An 18,342-nucleotide genomic window follows, 5' to 3' on the forward strand; every position below is an offset into this window, starting at 1 on the left:
ATATGTCGGGGATATCACATACGTTCTCGGAATGAGGTTTATCGAGTGTATGTACATTGTGTAGTGATGCTAAACGTTTCATCATAAACCAGAGTTTAGCATACAAACTAATTGTCAGTATAAAACATAATACAGTATTAGCAGAACAATAACAGGGTGAAGCATCTTGCTGAAGATTCCCTTGGCAGCTGGCGATCATCCAAACAAAGTGTCCCACCAACGGTGTCTCTCATCTCTCTTCACTCTTTCCATCACTCGATGTATTTCTTGTGCATCATGATGGACAGTAATCAGAGTCTTTTGTCCATGTTCTCGGACTTGTGTCATCAGCTGCTTCAGGTCCTCATGTACCAGCAATTTCTTCACCAAGGTGAGGTTCATTCCAATAGGAGTAGGCAGCAGTTCATGAAGCAGAATATAATTAGATGCAATAAGTTGATAAGAAGTGACAGGAGCTGAGTATTTAAAATCACATCCTAGAATTTTGGTAAAATTGCAAACACAAACATTAGAGTGATTACTGTTATCTACAACTGTATCATCTATGACTATAGAATCACAATGAGTTCTCATACAAACACAACCTTTCCCAATATATACAAGTACAGTTTCAAGGGTTTCATTAGGATGTATCTCAAAGTGGCAAATGTTTTGCTCAGTGTCAAGACAAATGTCTTGAGATTCCAGCGTGTTACTTTCACAGACGAAACCTTTTTGTTCACGCACAATGCATGCATTTACATCAATTGTTTGCCACTTTCCTCCCTTTTGATGGGCCCATACTTTATGCTCTTTAGGATAAAGTATAGTTCCATTGTGATTGAGTCCTAATGCAACGATTGGATCTACATTGTATATGGTGGCATTACTTATAGTAAGTATAAAGGCAACAAAACCATCAGAGGAACTACAACATAATTGTTTGGAGGTAATCGAGACCCAGACTAAAGTAAGACCTGATTTGAGAGATACTGAATTAGAGAAGGGGGAGATACTATTCATAGATGGTTCCTCCAGAGTAGTGGAGGGAAAAAGAAAATCAGGGTATGCCATAATTAATAAACACCTGGAATCTGTGGAATCAGGCCCCCTGAGTCCATCATGGTCAGCTCAGGCTTGCGAGCTGTATGCCCTACACAGGGCCCTGGAACTATTGAAGGGAAAAAGTGGAACTATATATACAGATTCTAAATATGCATATGGAGTGGTTCACACCTTTGGAAAGATTTGGGAGGAAAGAGGTTTAATGAATACTCAAGGGAAGAATCTTATACATCAAGAATTAATAAGGAAAATTTTAAAAGCATTAAGGGAACCTAAAGAAATAGCAGTAGTACATGTAAGAGGGCACCAAAAAGGATTGGAATACCACACTAGGGGAAATAATCTAGCAGATAAAGAAGCTCAGGAAGCAGCTTTAAGAATTCAGGCTGCTAAAATTAATATAGTACAGGAAGAAGAAAGACAAGAAGAAGAAAAAGAAGAAGAAGAAAAGAGGTTCACTCCTGAAGAACGAACAAAACTGGAGAAAATAGGTGCTAAATTGGAGCGAGGAAAATGGACATTGCCAGACGGGCGAGAGATGTTACCGAAGGCTTATGCAAGACAAATATTGGAACGTTTGCATACACAAACACACTGGGGTACAAGAGCATTAAGTAATCATTTCCTTAAACAATTTGGTTGTATAGGGGTTTTTGAAATAGCAAAGCAAGTCACACAAGGTTGTTTAACTTGTCAGAAAATAAATAAGAAAATATTCCGACAGGCGGCAGCGGGAGGAAGAAAAACAGCATATCGGCCTTTTGAGAGAGTACAAGTTGATTTTACCGAATTGCCTAAAGTAGGGAGGATCAAGTATTTATTGGTAATTGTGGATCATTTAACACAATGGGTAGAAGCTTATCCTGTGGCACGAGCTACGGCACAAGTGGTGACAAAAATTTTATTGGAACACCTGATACCTAGATACGGGATAATCCAGTACATTGATTCTGACCAAGGCACACACTTTACTTCTAAAATAATAAAATTATTATGTCAATCATTAGGTATTCAGTGGGAATATCATACTCCGTGGCACCCACAAAGCTCAGGGAAAGTAGAGAGAATGAATCAAACAATAAAACAGCAATTGGCTAAATTGATGGTTGAGACACAAATGCCTTGGACTCGATGTTTACCATTGGCACTTTTAAACATAAGAACTAAATCACACAGTGAGACTGGATTATCACCATATGAAATGTTATATGGTATGCCTTATTCACAGGGAATGCCTCTGGGAGACAATGTAGTTGAGGATCGTAGTATCCAGAAATATATAATTACTATTGGGAAAAGGTTGCGAGAACTAAGAGAAATTGGAATACTGGTTCAAACACCACCTTTAGGATTTGCCATCCATAAAATACAACCAGGGGATGAGGTCTTCATAAAAACTTGGAAAGAAGAATCTTTACAGCCCCGGTGGGAGGGACCGTACCTTGTTTTACTTACCACTGAAACAGCTGTGAGAACAGCAGAAAGGGGTTGGACCCATGCATCCAGAGTAAAAGGACCAATAAATACCAAAACTTGGAGGGTTGAGTCCGCTCCTGGGGAACTGAAGTTAAAACTAAAAAGAACTAATGTTCCAGAAATAGGGCACGCTCTACATGAAATACCAGAAGAAGGGGACAAGCAAGCCTGCAATGAAGAAAGGTGAGAAGGCAAGACCGGGGCAGGACTCTCCACTGCGGTGTGTATGGTCTACCGAGGGAGGCAACCCCTACGGGTATTGACTGCCGAGTGTGAAGGCCTCTACCGGACTTCTCCCGCACTGAAATCAAGCTGTCCCAGAGAAAGAAACAAATGAGCAAACGGAAAATGTATGTATATAGTAAGAATTTTGTTTTTTTTTTAACCTATTGTAATTAGTTTTCCAGGAGCTGAACCACCCTCAAAGGCTGAACAGTGACACGACTTTAAATAGATTCTGGAGGTGGATCCAACCCCAAGGCATTTCTCACACCTTTACGATACTCTCTGGACGACGCGGAAGGATGTTATACTTCCTGGTACTATTCTTACAAGGGCAATTAAGCCATGGAAATAATTTTTTCATTTTGGGGGAGGAAGTGGCTAAGGCTTTTAATCTTAGCAATTGCTGGGTTTGTGGGGGACCAGGAGGAGCTGAAAGTTGGCCTTGGGTAGCTGGCCCAGTCGAACCTAAGGGGTGGGTTAGTAATTTGAGTGAAGTTCATAATGGAACACAGTTCTGGAAAGAGGAGGAGGACCCGTGGCAATTGCATTCATCAGAAAAAAGGTATATATTGTTTAAACCGAACAGGAACAGTAAAAGTAGGAGAAAGCATTTGTAAATGGACTCTGTCCCCTGGATATGAATGTACTGATCCTGAATGTGGACCTATAAACTGTACAGCAAGTAAAGGGAAATGGAATACCACACATGTCCAGCTGAAAAATGGGACTTGGCTGAGATGCTCATCTAAGGAATTTTTTGGGCCTGGGTGTAAAGCCATGGCAAGAGCACAATCAAAAGGACAATTCGACGTTCAAATCTTGAGTTGTCAGCGTGATAACACCACTAGTGAACAGCATGTGGTAAAAGTCTACCGCTGGAGGTGGCAAAATGAGAACGGGACACAAGTTTTTTTTAAACATTTCTGGTCAGCTCGTAATATGACAAATCGTGAAGGAGAAATTAGTTGTAATTGTGAGTGGGAATCTAGTGTGGGGGCTTGGAAGTGTATATATACAAGTATTAATGAGGCAAACATTGTAACGGGGCCACTTGGTAATGAGAACACCTTGTATTTTCAGGCCCCAAGGAATAAAAAGGGTTGGGATGGTCCTTTTCCAAATGGGGTGTGGGCTTTAAGAGGACATTATTGGATATGTGGCAAACGGGCCTACAAAAGGCTACCAAAAGATTGGTCAGGAGTATGCTACATGGGATACATAATGTTGGGAATTGGCATAATTGTTCGATCTAAGCTTGCTTTAAGCAACCAGGGGTAGGCCTTAGAAATCTCAGGGCCTGCTGTAGCTGAGCAAAGCAAGCTGCCAGAGGAACTGTGTGAAGCTCCCACGGCAATGACTCCCACATCGCCCAATTAAGGAACTCAGAAAATATTGTTAGCAGCCGCTGGCCTCAAGGACTAGGCCTACGTGACCGCTAATCACAAAGGGGGTTGTTTTCCTGACTTCTAATCAAAAGGGGGGTTCTTTTCTTGCAGGTGGTGTTATTTTCTTATAACTGTGTCTGAGTGCTTTTGACCAATAATCTTGTGTGAAACACTGTCCACCCCTGTAAAGTTCACTATAAAAGTTGGGCTATTCGGGCAATAAAATGGTGAAGCATGATCTGACTCTGCTGGTGTCTGTCGTGCTTTCGTCCGTGCATCGCAACACCCCACCCGTAAGAGACCCCCTGGAGACCCCCAAGGACCCCAAAATGGGGATGGGGTCAACCCTATGGGGTCACCCCAAACCCTGGGGACCCCAAAATGAGCTCCCCCATGGACACTCCCCCACCTTAGGGACCCCAGACCAGCCCCATCCCCAGCCCCTGGGCTCACCCCACAATTTAGGGACCCCAAAACGGGGTCAGGGCCATCCCACGGGGGCACCCCAAACCCTGGGGACCCCAAAACAGGGCCAGGGGCACCCCTAAGGCCCCCCCATCCCCCCACCACCTTAGGGACCCCCTGCAGCTCCCCAGGACCTCCAAACCTCCCCCCCCCCCACGTGCTCCCCCCAAATCCCACAGACCCCAAAATGACCCCAAAGCCCCCCCCAGACCCCAAAACCCGTTTTGCCTCCACTGAACAGGGCTTTGCTTGGCAGTAGGAATACGTAGAGAAATGTTCAGGATGTGCAACCATTTTCCCTAGAAGGGATAGGGGGGTGGGGGAGATTTCCACGTGCTGCTGGTGGCGTCGGTGTCTTTGCGCCTGGGTTGTCAGTGACGCTGGGGTTAAAAAGTGGTGTTGAAGAACTGCAGCAGGTGAGAGGTTTGTGCTGTGTTGTGTCATTTTGAGGGAAAAACTTCCCGAAAGCCCAGCACGTGGTGATTCAAAGATGGAAGATGAAATTCCTTGAAGTGGTATATTCTTTATTGCAGCGCTGGATGCACGGGGGATCTCTCCACCTATCGTGCATACCCAAAGCGGAAAGCAGTCTTGAATTTCTACAATCAATCTATCAATATTCTACAAGCGCCTATACATATTCATTCCGTCTCCCCGCCTTCCCTGGCTTCTCATGTTAATTAGCCTTTTGGCTAATTAACACAGTGTACTTTTCACCTTTGTTCAGGAATCTGCTGAGTTGGCATGTTTCTTAATTGCAGGCGCTGGTTGTTGCTAATTCTTCCATTTGTTGTATCTTTATAATGAATTCCAATGTCCAGTTTTGAGATTTATAGTCCTTCCATTTGTTTCTCTGTCCGTCTGCCGCATCCTTATCATGAGTTCCAGTGTCTTGTTTCAAGATATACAGTCCTTGTCTGGGGATTGTCCTTGCCTCCCCAATGCCTCCTTAATCAATCCCCCCTTTTCTCTTCCCATGCAAATTCTTTTGCTTCAGATGCTTCTATTATTCGCAGTAACACAACAAAGCAGGCATCTAAACAACATGCACACAAATATTCCTAACACTACTACTGCGATTAGAGCAATGAAAACTTGTTTCAACCATTAGAAATTGGGCAACCAGGAGGTTAACTTATTCCATATTTCACTAAAACTAAACTAAATACGAAAGATCATCTTTACTGCTCTCATGTAGGATCCTTGTCTGCTTCCATATTTCTTCCAGGTCGGTAGAGATCCTTCCACTCTGATCTACATACATACAACAACTTGTGTTTATTACTGTACAGACTCCCCCTTGAGTGGCCAATAACAAGTCTAGGGCCATCCGATTTTGTAATACTACCTGGGATAAACTAGATATCTCTTCTTGTTGAGCCTTTATAGCATCCAGAATTTTCTTTCCTAACTTCTCTATAATTGCAGAAATATTAACTATTTCCTTTTCCAATTCACTCACTCCTAACCATGTGATAAACCATCGAACAGAACTATGAAAAGCGGTGTGTCTCTCTATCAATGGATTGTTAATTTTTTGTCTGATTCTCCGGATATGATTTCTCAAGTAACCTCGAGGCACTACATCATGTACTGTCATACTGGGGACTACTGCTCCAAGAGTGCAAGTTCCCTTCCAGTTCTTGGGCAAGACCTTACGGGCTGTATCATTGCATAGCCAATACCACCCTTTTCCTTCTGGAACTGGCCAGCTGGTTGAATTTGCCCAACTGCTAGTTGTACTAATATCAATTGTTTGATTACAAGACGTCTGATTTCCCACATAAGTAGTACCCGTATTTATACAATCCTGTTTTCCCATACCCTTAGGCGGGTTACGCCTTTGTACACATACATAGTAAGATTCCAATGGCACGAAGCTACTAACTTCTAGTTCCAAAACTTCTTCATATTTTTGACCCCAAGATGTGTTTTCCCACAAATTAGTCCAAGATAAGTTTGCAGGCAAGGGAATCCCGATTAACGATACACCCTTATTCCCATGCTGTGGCAGATGGGTGCATACCCAACAGTTGGTCTTATTAATTACTTGAGAAATTGTTTGTATCAGGGACAGGTGTAAGTTCTCATCCCAAACTGCCCACCCCGAATCTGAGAACCACATCCCTGCAATCATTAGGATCTGGAAAACTGTAATTTTGTTGGTCCAATTGGAGTGGTGGTCCATATCCTCGCCGGGGCCTTCTTCACCCTTGAATGGTGGATCCAAGCTGCTTGCTCCTTAATCTTAATGGCGGTGTGTGTTGTCAGCAATACCTGGTATGGTCCCGTCCACTTTCCTTCCATTTTTCCTCTAGGGGTTGTCCTGAAAAAGTCTTTATATATATATGTGTATATATATATATATATATATATATATAAAATCCCCGAGCTTAAAGGCGTGGATTGGTTGATCCAACCCTCTAGCCCTGGTCCCTAAAACAAACGTATGTACTTTATATAATTGTTTCTGAAGTTCAGTTATATAAGCATATAAATATTCTGATCCCAACTGCATTAAGTCCTCTCCACTAAATAGAAATTGATACGGCCTTCCATATAAGATTTCAAAGGGGCTCATATTCCCTTTTATTCTAGGTTTAACTCTGATTCTAAGTAATGCTAAAGGGAGGGATTGAGGCCATGAGAAATTAGCTTCTTGTCCAATTTTAGCTGTTTGTTGTTTACTTAAATGGTTCATTTTTTCTACCTGTCCACTTGCCTGCGGTCTATAAGGAGTATGCAGTTGCCAATCTATCTTTAGAATCTTACTTATCTGTTGTACCACTTGCGCACAAAACTGTGAAACTATCAGAAGACATTGCTACTAGAATCCCAAAGCACGGCATTATTTCATTTAACAAGACTTTAACCACTTCTCTTGCTTTGTTTGTTCGACAGGGAAAGGCTTCGGGCCTTCCTGAAAATGTGTCAGTCAGAACCAGTAAATAACGATACCCCCCTTTTCTAGGGAGTTCTGAAAAATCAATTTGCCACTGTTGCCCCGGATAATTTCCTTTACCGATTATTCCAAATTTTATTCTCTTCTTGGTATTGGGGTTATTGTGTAAACAAATGTTACAGTGCTGAGTTACTTCTTTTATTGTTGTATATAAATTTTGTCCCACTAATGTCTGACTCCGGCTCTTATGCAATGTGTCAGCTCCCCAATGTGTTTTATTGTGTTCTGTAAGAACTCTGGGCCATGTCAAATTAGAGGGTATTATTACGCGGTTATCTTTTACATATACCCATCCATCTGGTTTCATTTTACCTTTCAAATCTTCAATTAATTTTAAGTCTTCTTTGGTATAATTTGGATATAGTTTGGATTTTACAGTCTGGCATCAAAGACAATGCCTTCACCTCCGTTATTTCAGCTGCCCGCTTAGCCTCCTGATCTGCCAATCCATTTCCAATTTCAAAATCGGCAATTTTGGTGTCCTCCACAATGCATGACAGCTATCTTTTCTGGTTGTTTTACTGCCTGTAACCATTTTAAAATTTCTTCAGCATGTCTTATCTGTTTTCCCTGAGCGGTCAGCAATCCACATTCTTTCCAAATCGCTCCATGAGCATGTACCACGCCGAATGCATATTTAGAATCTGTCCAACTATTTATTTTCCTTCCCGCTGCTAGTTCCAGTGCTCACGTAAGAGCAATTATCTGTGCTTTCTGGGTGGACGTCCCAGGGGGTAATGGTTTGGACTCGATTACCTGTTGAGTGGTTGTAACGGCGTACCCTGCCTTACGTTGTCCTTGTTTCGCAAAGCTGCTTCCTTCAGTATACCAAGATTCGTCAGCATCTTCTAAAGATTCTTCCTTAGGATCGGGTCGGTTAGAATACCCAGTCTCCATTGTTTCTCTACAGTCGTGGGTGATGGGTTCATCCAGAGTTCCGCTAAGGAAAGAAGCTGGATTTACGATGGTAGTGAGCACAATTTCCACATCATCTGGTTCTACTAATACTGCTTGATATTTTAAAATCATCAATTCTTGTTTAAGTTGTTCAAAGAATTTTTGTGCTTCTCCAGTCCAGACTAACTTTGACTGGTTAATCTTTATCAAATCATATAGAGGCTTTACCATTAGTCCATAATTATAAATCCAAAGGCGACACCAACCTGTCATTCCTAAAAAGGTTCATAGCTCCTTTACCGTTTGGGGTTCTGGAGTGCGGCAAGTGACTGTCTTACGTTCAGTTCAGTTCCTAGTTCTTGTCGTCCTCCCGAAATTTCAAATCCCAACTAGGTCACGCTTTATTGATCCAGCTGGACTTTCTGTCGAGAGACTTGATATCCATTTAAACCCAGAAAATTAAGAAGACTTAGAGTCCATTGAATACAACTCCCTTTAGTCTCAGTAGCTATTAAGAGATCATCTACCTATTGTAACAAAGCCCCTTCAGTGTCCGGAGGCATCCAAGTTCCCTTGCTAATTGGTTTCCAAAAATAGTGGGGCTATTCTTGAATCCTTGAGGTAGCACTGTCCACGTAAGCTGCGTCTTTCTGCCTGAATCGGGGTTTTCCCATTCAAAGGCAAATAGGTTTTGTCTTTCTGTGGCTAAGGCTAGGCAGAAGAAGGCATCTTTTTAAATCCAGTACGGCAAACCAGACTTGACTATGCTTTAATTTAGTCAGCAAAGTATAAGGGTTTGCCACTACTGGATGTATATCCTCAGTGATTTTATTTATGGCCCTCAAATCCTGAACTAACCTATAGCTTTTTCCATCTGCCTCTTTAATTGGCAATATGGGTGTATTGTATTCTGATTCGCATTCAATCAATAATCCATACTGTATAAATCTATCAATTCTCTCTTTAATTCCTTTCCTATCTTCTGTCCTCAAAGGATATTGCTTAACCTTAACGGGTTTCTCTCCTGGCTTTAATTTAATAATTATTGGGGTCACATTATTAGCTCTTCCAGGGACTTCAGAGGCCCAAACTCCTGGATATACTTGATTTATGATCTCTAAGTGTATTTCACTTTTAGGATCCTTTTGTATGAGTGCCAGGCTTAACGCATTTATTAGTTGTTCTTCTCCTATCCTTAATTCCATTTTCCCTTTTTCAAAGATAATTTCTGCTTCTAATTGTTCTAACAAATCTCAACCTAATGGAGATTTTGGAGATCCAGGTGGATATAAAAACCTATGTATCCCCATTTGTTTCCTCTTATAAATGAGCTCTGAATTTTGTAATATTTATAAAACAAATATTTCTAAAAGGTAGAAAAGGCAAGTAAACAGCGCTGGGTGTGCAGGGAGTCTACGCTCCACCAACACGCACACACAAACATCAAACGTTCTCAATACGTGTATACAGAACATTGCTTTACATAATAACCCGAGCATGCCCGGCGCGGGAACGCCCAGGTAAGGGGGGGGGTAGGGGGGGATTTTGGGGGGGTTTTGGGGTCCAGGGGGGGCTTTGGGGTCATTTTGGGGTCTGTGGGATTTGGGGGGAGCACGTGGGGGGGGGGGGGAGGTTTGGAGGTCCTGGGGAGCTGCAGGGGGTCCCTAAGGTGGTGGGGGGATGGGGGGGCCTTAGGGGTGCCCCTGGCCCTGTTTTGGGGTCCCCAGGGTTTGGGGTGCCCCCGTGGGATGGCCCTGACCCCGTTTTGGGGTCCCTAAATTGTGGGGTGAGCCCAGGGGCTGGGGACGGGGCTGGTCTGGGGTCCCTAAGGTGGGGGAGTGTCCATGGGGGAGCTCATTTTGGGGTCCCCAGGGTTTGGGGTGACCCCATAGGGTTGACCCCATCCCCATTTTGGGGTCCTTGGGGGTCTCCAGGGGGTCTCTTACGGGTGGGGTGTTGCGATGCACGGACGAAAGCACGACAGACACCAGCAGAGTCAGATCATGCTTCACCATTTTATTGCCCGAATAGCCCAACTTTTATAGTGAACTTTACAGGGGCGGACAGTGTTTCACACAAGATTATTGGTCAAAAGCACTCAGACAAACAGTTACAAGAAAATAACACCACCTGCAAGAAAAGAACCCCCCTTTTGATTAGAAGTCAGGAAAACAACCCCCTTTGTGATTAGCGGTCACGTAGGCCTAGTCCTTGAGGCCAGCTGCTGCTAACAATATTTTCTGAGTTCCTTAATTGGGCGATGTGGGAGTCATTGCCGTGGGAGCTTCTCACAGTTCCTCTGGCAGCTTGGTTTGCTCAGCTACAGCAGGCCCTGAGATTTCTAAGGCCTACCCCTGGTTGCTGAAAGCAAGCTTAGATGGAACAATTGTTCCACGGGCACATGTTCAGATCCTGTATGCCAATTCCCAACAGTGGGGGGCACCTTAGGGTTGCCCCCGGTCCTGTTTTGGGGTCCCCAAATCCCCCCCATGGTCCCCAGGGGGTCCTATAGGGTTGTCCTCGTCCCCTTTTGGGGTCCCCAATTTGCGGGGTGACCCCATAGGAATGGCTCTGGGGTGGTTTTGGGGTCCCAAGGGGTCCTCAGGGTGGGGGAGGGTCCTTAGGGTCGCCCCCAGCCCAATTTTGGGGTCCCCAAATCCCTCCCTGGGGTATAGGGGGACCCTGTAGGGTTCCCCTGGCCGCCTTTTTGGGGTCCCTAAATTGTGGGGTGACCCCATAGGATTGGGCCAGGTCCCTTTTGGGGTTCCTGGGCATCCCTAAGGGGTGGGGGGGACTCTTAGGGTTGCCCCCAGCCCCATTTTGGGGTCCCTAGGATTTGGGGTGCCCCCTTGGGATGGCCCCGACCCCGTTTTGGGGTCCCTAAATTGTGGGGTGACCCTATAGGATCGGGCCAGGTCCCTTTTAGGGTCCCAGGTGGCCCTCAGGGGGTCCCTAAGGGGCTGGGGGGGGCTCCTTAGGGTTGCCCTCTCCCCCCAATTTTGGGCTCGTGGGGGGGGTGTTTGGGGCATCCCCAAGCTGTGGAGTGACCCCATAGAGCCCCCCCATTTTGGGGTCGCAGGGGGTCCCTAAAATTCGGAGTGTCCCCACAAGGTTCTCCCCCTCCCCATTTTAGGGCCCTGGGGGGGGTCCCCAGGATATGGGGTGGCCCCATGGGGTTTCCCCCCCCATTTTTGGGTCCCTCACTGTTTTTCTCCCACCCCCCCCAAGGAGCCGCCACCGCTCCCCCCCAGCTCGGCCGCCGTGGGGGGAGACACCCCGGCCAGCCCCCTCCCCCCCGAGCCCAAGGGCTCCGAGGCGCCGCCGACCACTCCAGAACTCCCCCCGCTGGAGGTGAGACCCCCCACTGACCCCCCCTCTCCCCACAGGTCTTGGCTGACTGAGCCCCCCCCGGTGCCTCTGCAACCCCTTCCGTTGCTGTTTGCCCCGCTCCCAGTAAAGGCGTTTGCACCGCAGCGACCCCCCCGCCTCATCTGTGCCCCCCCCTCCCAAAAATTTGTGGGGGTTGGGGCTGTTTTCGGGGCCCCCCTACCCTAAAAAAAAAAAAAAACAACTCACAAGGTTTCAGGGGGGGAGCATCGTTTATGTACAGCGGTGGGGGGGCAAATTGGGGGACCCCTGGGAGAAAACCCACTTGGGTGGGGGGGACCCCAAAACGCCACCCCAGAATTATTTAGGGTGGGGGGGACCGCAAAAAGCATCCCCCCCCCCAAGTCATTTAGGGTGGGGGGGGGTCCCAAAAAGCCCCCCCCAACACATTTGGGGACCTGGGGGGGTCCCAAACAGCAGGATTTGGGGGATTTCTCCCCAAAATTTGGGGTTTGGGGGGGCATAGGAATCATAAATTACTTTTTTTAGGGGATTTTCCCCCAAATTTGAAAAGGGGGGGATGTGAAACTGTAGGTTTTGGGCGATTTCTCCCCCAAAATTAAAGTTTCTTGGGTTTGGGGGGGGGGGGGGTGTCCCAAAGTGAGGGTCATGAGCGGGTTTCTGGGGGGATTTCCCCAAATTCTCCTGGGGGGGTTCATTTGAGGCCCCCCCCTCGAGTTTTTATGGGGGCAGGGGGGGTGTCAAGGTCTCAATGGGGGGGGCTCCTTTGGTCCCCCTTCGATAGTTTGGGGGGGTAGGGGTCACTTGTGGCCCCCTTGAAATATTTCATGGTGGGGGGGGTCTCATTTAAGGCCCCCCCCAAAAATATTTTCTTGGGGGGGCCTCATTTGGACCCCCCCTCCATTTCTTTTTTTTTGGGGGGGGCTCATTTGACGCCCCCCCCGAACTTGTTTTTTGTGGGGGGGTCTCATTGGGGCCCCCCCTCAACTTTTTTATGATGGGGGATCCCAATTTCCAAAGTTCAAACCTCTGTACATGGAGCGGGGCCCTTATCCTATTACAGCCAGACCGCCCAAGGAGCCCACCAACCCCTCTGTGTCTGGGACCCGGACAGACCAAGGGGCCGGCTCTATCAATCGCCAAAAGCCAAAGCTCAAACCCAGGCTCCCGACACCGCGGCCCCGTCCACGGTGAGCCGAGCTTTGATTGCCCGGAGCTGCAAGAACGCCGTCAGAGGTGGCAAAACAGGTGCGTGATCCACATCCCTGTTCCTTTGGGGGCTCAAGCCTTGGAGGCAAGTAGTTCTGGGGACAGCGGGGCCTCTCCAACGAGATCTGTTTTGAGCCGGGGGTTGGCTCGATCCAAGCAGAACCTTGGGCTCCTCCATGGCTAGCCTCAAGTCCCTCCAGTTCCCTTCTGTTGCCACGCAGACACACCTCCACGTCACACCCACGTCCCATTTGGAAAAGGACCATGCCATCCTTCTTTATTTATAGGAGCGTGAAAATACAGTGTTCTCGTTACCGAGTGGTCCTGTTACAATGTCTGCCCCATTTGTACTCGTATCTGCACACCTCCAAGCTCCCGCATCGGATTCCCGCTTACAAGTACAATCAAGTTTTCCTTGGCGGCCTGTCATATTACGAGCTGACCAGGAACGTTTAAAGAACACTCACCTCCCGCTCTCATCCTGCCATCTCCAGCGGTAGACCCTTACCACGTGCTGTTCCTTAGTGGTGTTATCACGCTGACGGCTCAAGATCTGAGCGTCAGATTGTCCCCCTGCTTGTGCTCTTGCCACGGTTTCACAGCCAGATCCCAAAAATGGTGCAAATGGTGCTAAGCTGAGGCAGGGGAGGTTTGGGCTGGACATCAGGAAGAGGTTCTTCACCGAGAGGGTGGTCACACACTGGAACAGGCTCCCCAGGGACACAGTCACTGCACCGAGCCTGTCTGAATTTAAGAAGCCATTGCACTGTGCACTTAGTCACAGGGTCTACATTTTTGGGTAGACCTGTGCGGTGCCAGGTGCGGAGTTGGACTTGATGATCCTTATGGGTCCCTTCCAACTTGGGACATTCTGTGATTCCATTTCCATTATCCTTTTCTGATTTCTACAGTCCTATCATTCTAATTCCTACAATTCCAGTTTCTACAATTCTTACGATTCTACGATTTCTACAATTACCTGTGATACGTTGATGTCCTCCCCCCAGCACAGAGGTGCTTGGGCAGGCAGCAGCCTGTTGGTGCCGGCGTCACCGTGGGCAACAGCCAGCACTGCCCGCGTCACTGTGATGTCACAATGCAATGACACATACGTCACAGTGGCAGGACCATATAAAAGGGGCTGCGCGACGGGTCCTGCACCAGAGGTACCGAGACGTTCGGGCAGGATGAGCTCAAAGATGGCTGATGCCAGCAAGGAGCAAGCTGCTCGCACGAGGCGTACCGCATTAGACTGTTGGGAGAGCAGTGCGATGGAGCACGTCCCCGCGATACGAGGCGTCACTGACCAAGGTGCGAGCACCCCCAGCACTACAGGAGCGCGGCTGACCCCCGTCTGGAGCTTTCTGTGGGGAGGACCTGGCTCCGTGGTCAACTCGGGGGGGGGGGGGGGGGGGAGTCTGCGTTTGGGGACGGAGATGTGACGGCTTTTTTCCTCTGCCACCAAAACGCGGGGGTGGGGGTGCTGGAAGGCTGGCAGCCACCAGAAGCAGCACGGGACCTGATTTTCTTTGCCTTCCAGAGCGATCATCTGTCTGGGATGCAGTGTCAGCCTACATCCGGGAGCACCTCCAGCAGCGCCAGGTGGGTTGGCCCCTACGTCGCCCTTGTTCCCCACCCCAAAAGCAGGAAACTCACCCCCAAAGGCCCCACCAAGAGACCAATAGGTATCGCACAAGTGCGGTGTTGCTTCTGGTAGGTGGTGTGGCATCTCAGGGCTGACCCCGGTCGCTGGAAGCCCCTGGGTCCCCTCAGCCTGGCTCCCGACAGCAGGAAGTGCACAGCAGGGCCCGAAGCACCGTTCCCGGATGGGACCGCCTCCGGCTGATCCTTAACCTTCGGCCCTTCCGTTCTCTGCCACTTGCAGGGCGTCCGAATTCCCACTCTTGGCTGCTTTGACGTCGTTTCCAAACGGGTCGAGGATGGGAACAAGTCCCTGACGGTGCAGTGGCCCACGTTCCGCCTGGCCAGGAACCTCGTTGTCGCCCACAACCTCACAGCCGACCAGGAGTACCTGCCAGGTAAGAGGGTGCAGGAATCCCTTGCTGCATGGATCTCAGGTGCTTCTCAGAAGCAAAGCGTTGCCTGCACAGAGCAGGTCCCAAACCAAAGCCTTTCTGGGTGACGACTGCCATGAGCAGCACTGGGGAACGCGGGGAAGGGCCGCTGGTGACCGACTCCATCCCTCTCGTGTCGTTTTCCAGGCCATAAGGAGCTGGAGCCCCTCCAATACCCTGAGGTGGCTGCAGCTGCCTCCATGTCCTGGAAGAAGGTGGAGAGCTGCATCCGAAGCACCACGTCCCTCATCTCTCACAGCCTGGGGAGGGGGGAGAACATCGCCCTCGTCCTGAGGGATGTAGGGGTGCTCCTCATCGAAGGCACGAGAGTGCAAATCAAGTTCTATTATGACTTTTTGGAGAGCCTGTCAGAACAGGAGAGCCTTCAGAAGGCTCTTTTCAAGGTGAGGGTTTTGTTCTCCCCACGGCCTGGGCAGCCTCACATGGGGGCAGCAGCAATGCTTGCCCTTGGCCCACCAAGACCTCTTGGGTTGGAGCTCTTGGCCAGCCTCTTGGGGTGGCCAAGAGCTGCGGTCCTGCCGGCTCCCGCTGCCCTGGGCTCCTCCAGGACCTAGTGGAGGCCAGGCAGAGGACATTTGCCATCTCCTTGCTCCTCCCCTGCAGGTCCCCCAGCTGATGGACATGGTGGTGTCCCGGGTGTCAGCCGTGGCCTCCCTGACCTTCTCTGGCCGTGTCATCGTCTTCCCCAAGTGAGTATGTTTGCGGCTGTGGCCGCTGCTCGGGCTCGGCAGCGTTTGCTCCTTGCCAAATGTCTCCGCGAGCGGGTGAGCGTGGGGAGTGGTGGTGCCCTGGGTCACGCCGATCTCTTCTTTTGCCAGCTTTAAAATGGACAAAGCGCCCCACCTATCACCCGGGGAGCATCTCAAGGCCCGCAGGGATGACAGGCAGGAGAAGGAACAGGCTGTGTTGTCGTCTTCCAGCCAAGGTGAGAGATACAACGCGGCTGCTGGCTCCTCGTGTGCCACAGCTTCATGCCAGCTCGGCACAGCCTCTTGTCTCCGGGCCTCCAAAATGGAGCCCCTGCGCGTGACGTGCCCAAGGTGCCCAGCCCTGGGTGCTGCAGGAGGTCGGGGATCCGAAACACCCCTAAATTGGCTGTACCCAGCTCCTCTCTCCCAGAACTTGGCCCCCAAACCACCTCACGGCCTAAGATTGAGCTGGCTGAGGCTGGTGCCAAGGAGGGCCGAGGCCCCTGGAGATGGAGGCTGGGAGGGGAGCACAGCGGCCCTGGGACAGCGCAGGAGGAGGCCTCAGCACCTGGCGTGTCCCGGGTACAGCAGAGACATGGAAATGTGCTTCTGACATCTCTCCTTGCCGATTCCAGAGAAACAGCCTGAACTGCCACCCTTCCCGGGCACCTTGGACATCATTTATCAAGAAAAAGTGCAGCCCTGGAACAGGAAGGCCCAGCAGAAGAAGGAGCCTTCGTTGAGGTGAGGCTGGAGGCTCCGGGAGGGGGGAGGAGGCTGCCAGGAGCCCCCCACTTCTCAGGGCTGGCCCCTCTGTTTGGGGTCTGCAGCCACGGGCGCTGCATGGGGGGGTACAAGATGGGGCCCCAAAGATGTCGTGCAGGTGGATGAATTCTTTTGGCTTTGTCCTTTCGGCAGGCTGCCGGTGATGCCCAAGCTGCCTCCTGCCATAACGGAGCATTTGCGCAACCAGCTGCAGAAAGGAACTGCGCCCAAAACAGAGCCCAGGAGCAAATCCAAACAAGAGCCCAAAACAGCACCCAAAGAGCACGTGCAAGACCAGGGCCGGGAAAAGGCTGAAAAATCTGAAAAACACCAGGAGAGCAAGGGCCAAAAAGCAGCAAAAGCCCCTCCTGAAGTCAGGACAGTACCCATCCTGGAAGCCCTGCCTGTGACGGAGCGAGTGAAGCGCCCCAAATCTCAGAAAGCCCCAGGCCCGCTAGAAACACCCATCGTGCCCATGCTGTCCCTGTCGAGATCGGAGGGCAGCATACTTCAGGAGCCCAGCGACGACAGCAGCAGATTCCAGCGAAGGAGCTCCAGCTTCCAAAGTCTGCCGAAGTTACGGGCTGGGAGGTTCTGGTCCGTGCTTCCAGACCGCCCAAAGATGGAGGCATCCAATTGCAAGCCCTCTACTTCTGGCACACAGAAGGACCAGGGGGCCAGACCTGCGCAATGTCAAAAACCAAAGCTCCTACCCAGGCCCTCTACGCCGTTGCCTGTAGCTAAGAAAGCCAGCCTGCTGAAGGAGCCCAGCGACCCCTCTACTTCTCAGACAGCGGCGGACAAGTGGGCCAGCTTCGAGATTCAGCCACGACCAAAGCTCCAATTCGGGCCCTCTCCGCGAATGCCTACACCTAGTAGAACAAGTCCGCCCAAGACGTACAAAATGGCAAAGTTCAAACCTCTGTATGTGGAGCTGTGCCCTTATCCTATTAGAGCCAGACCGCCCAGGGAGCCCAGCGACACCTGTATTTGTGGAACACCGACGGACCAGGGGGACAGCTCAGAGCATATGCAACCACCAAAGCTCAAACCCAGCATCCCGACGCCGTTGCCTGTAGCTAAGAAAGCCAGCCTGCTGAAGGAGCCCAGCGAGCCCTCTACTACTGGGACAGAGACGGACCAGGAGGCCAGCTCTGTGCATCCTCAGCCGCCAGAGCTCAAACCCAGGCTCTCAGCGCCGCTGCCTGTAGGTAAGAAAGCCAGCCTGCTGAAGGAGCCCAGCGAGCCCTCTACTTCTCAGACAGCGGCGGACAAGTGGGCCAGCTTCGAGATTCAGCCACGACCAAAGCTCCAATTCGGGCCCTCTCCGCGAATGCCTACACCTAGTAGAACAAGTCCGCCCAAGACGTACAAAATGCCAAGGTTCAAACCTTTGTATGTGGAGCTGTGCCCTTATCCTATTAGAGCCAGACCGCCCAGGGGGCCCAGCGACACCTGTATTTGTGGAACACCGACGAACCAGGGGGCCAGCTCTGTGCAACTGGAACAACCAGAGCTCAAACCCAGGCTCTCAACACCGCTGCCTGTAGCTAGTAGAGCAAGCCTGCCCAAGGAGTCCAGCGACCCCTCTACTTCTCAGACACAGACAGACCAGGGGGCCGGCTCTGAGCATCTGCAACCACCAAATCTCCAACTCGGGTCCTCTACGCCGTTGCCTATTAGACCCAGTTTGCCCAAGAAGCGCAAAATGTCGCATGTCAAAGCTTTGTACGTGGAGCGGCGCCCTTATCCTATTACGGCCAGACCGCCCAAGGAGCCCA

General features: G+C 49.7%; 1 long non-coding RNA gene across 1 annotated transcript; it reads left to right on the forward strand.

Annotated features, from left to right (window-relative positions):
* Positions 1-13,986: 13,986 nt before the first annotated feature.
* LOC140001114 (uncharacterized) lies at positions 13,987-15,034 on the forward strand. The gene is made up of 3 exons (XR_011806258.1): positions 13,987-14,322; positions 14,552-14,613; positions 14,897-15,034. It is a non-coding gene; the product is annotated as an uncharacterized lncRNA (long non-coding RNA).
* The last annotated feature ends 3,308 nt before the right edge of the window (positions 15,035-18,342 follow it).

This window comes from Anas platyrhynchos, chromosome 37, assembly GCF_047663525.1.
Source record: "Anas platyrhynchos isolate ZD024472 breed Pekin duck chromosome 37, IASCAAS_PekinDuck_T2T, whole genome shotgun sequence".
Classification (NCBI taxonomy): Eukaryota; Metazoa; Chordata; class Aves; order Anseriformes; family Anatidae; genus Anas; species Anas platyrhynchos.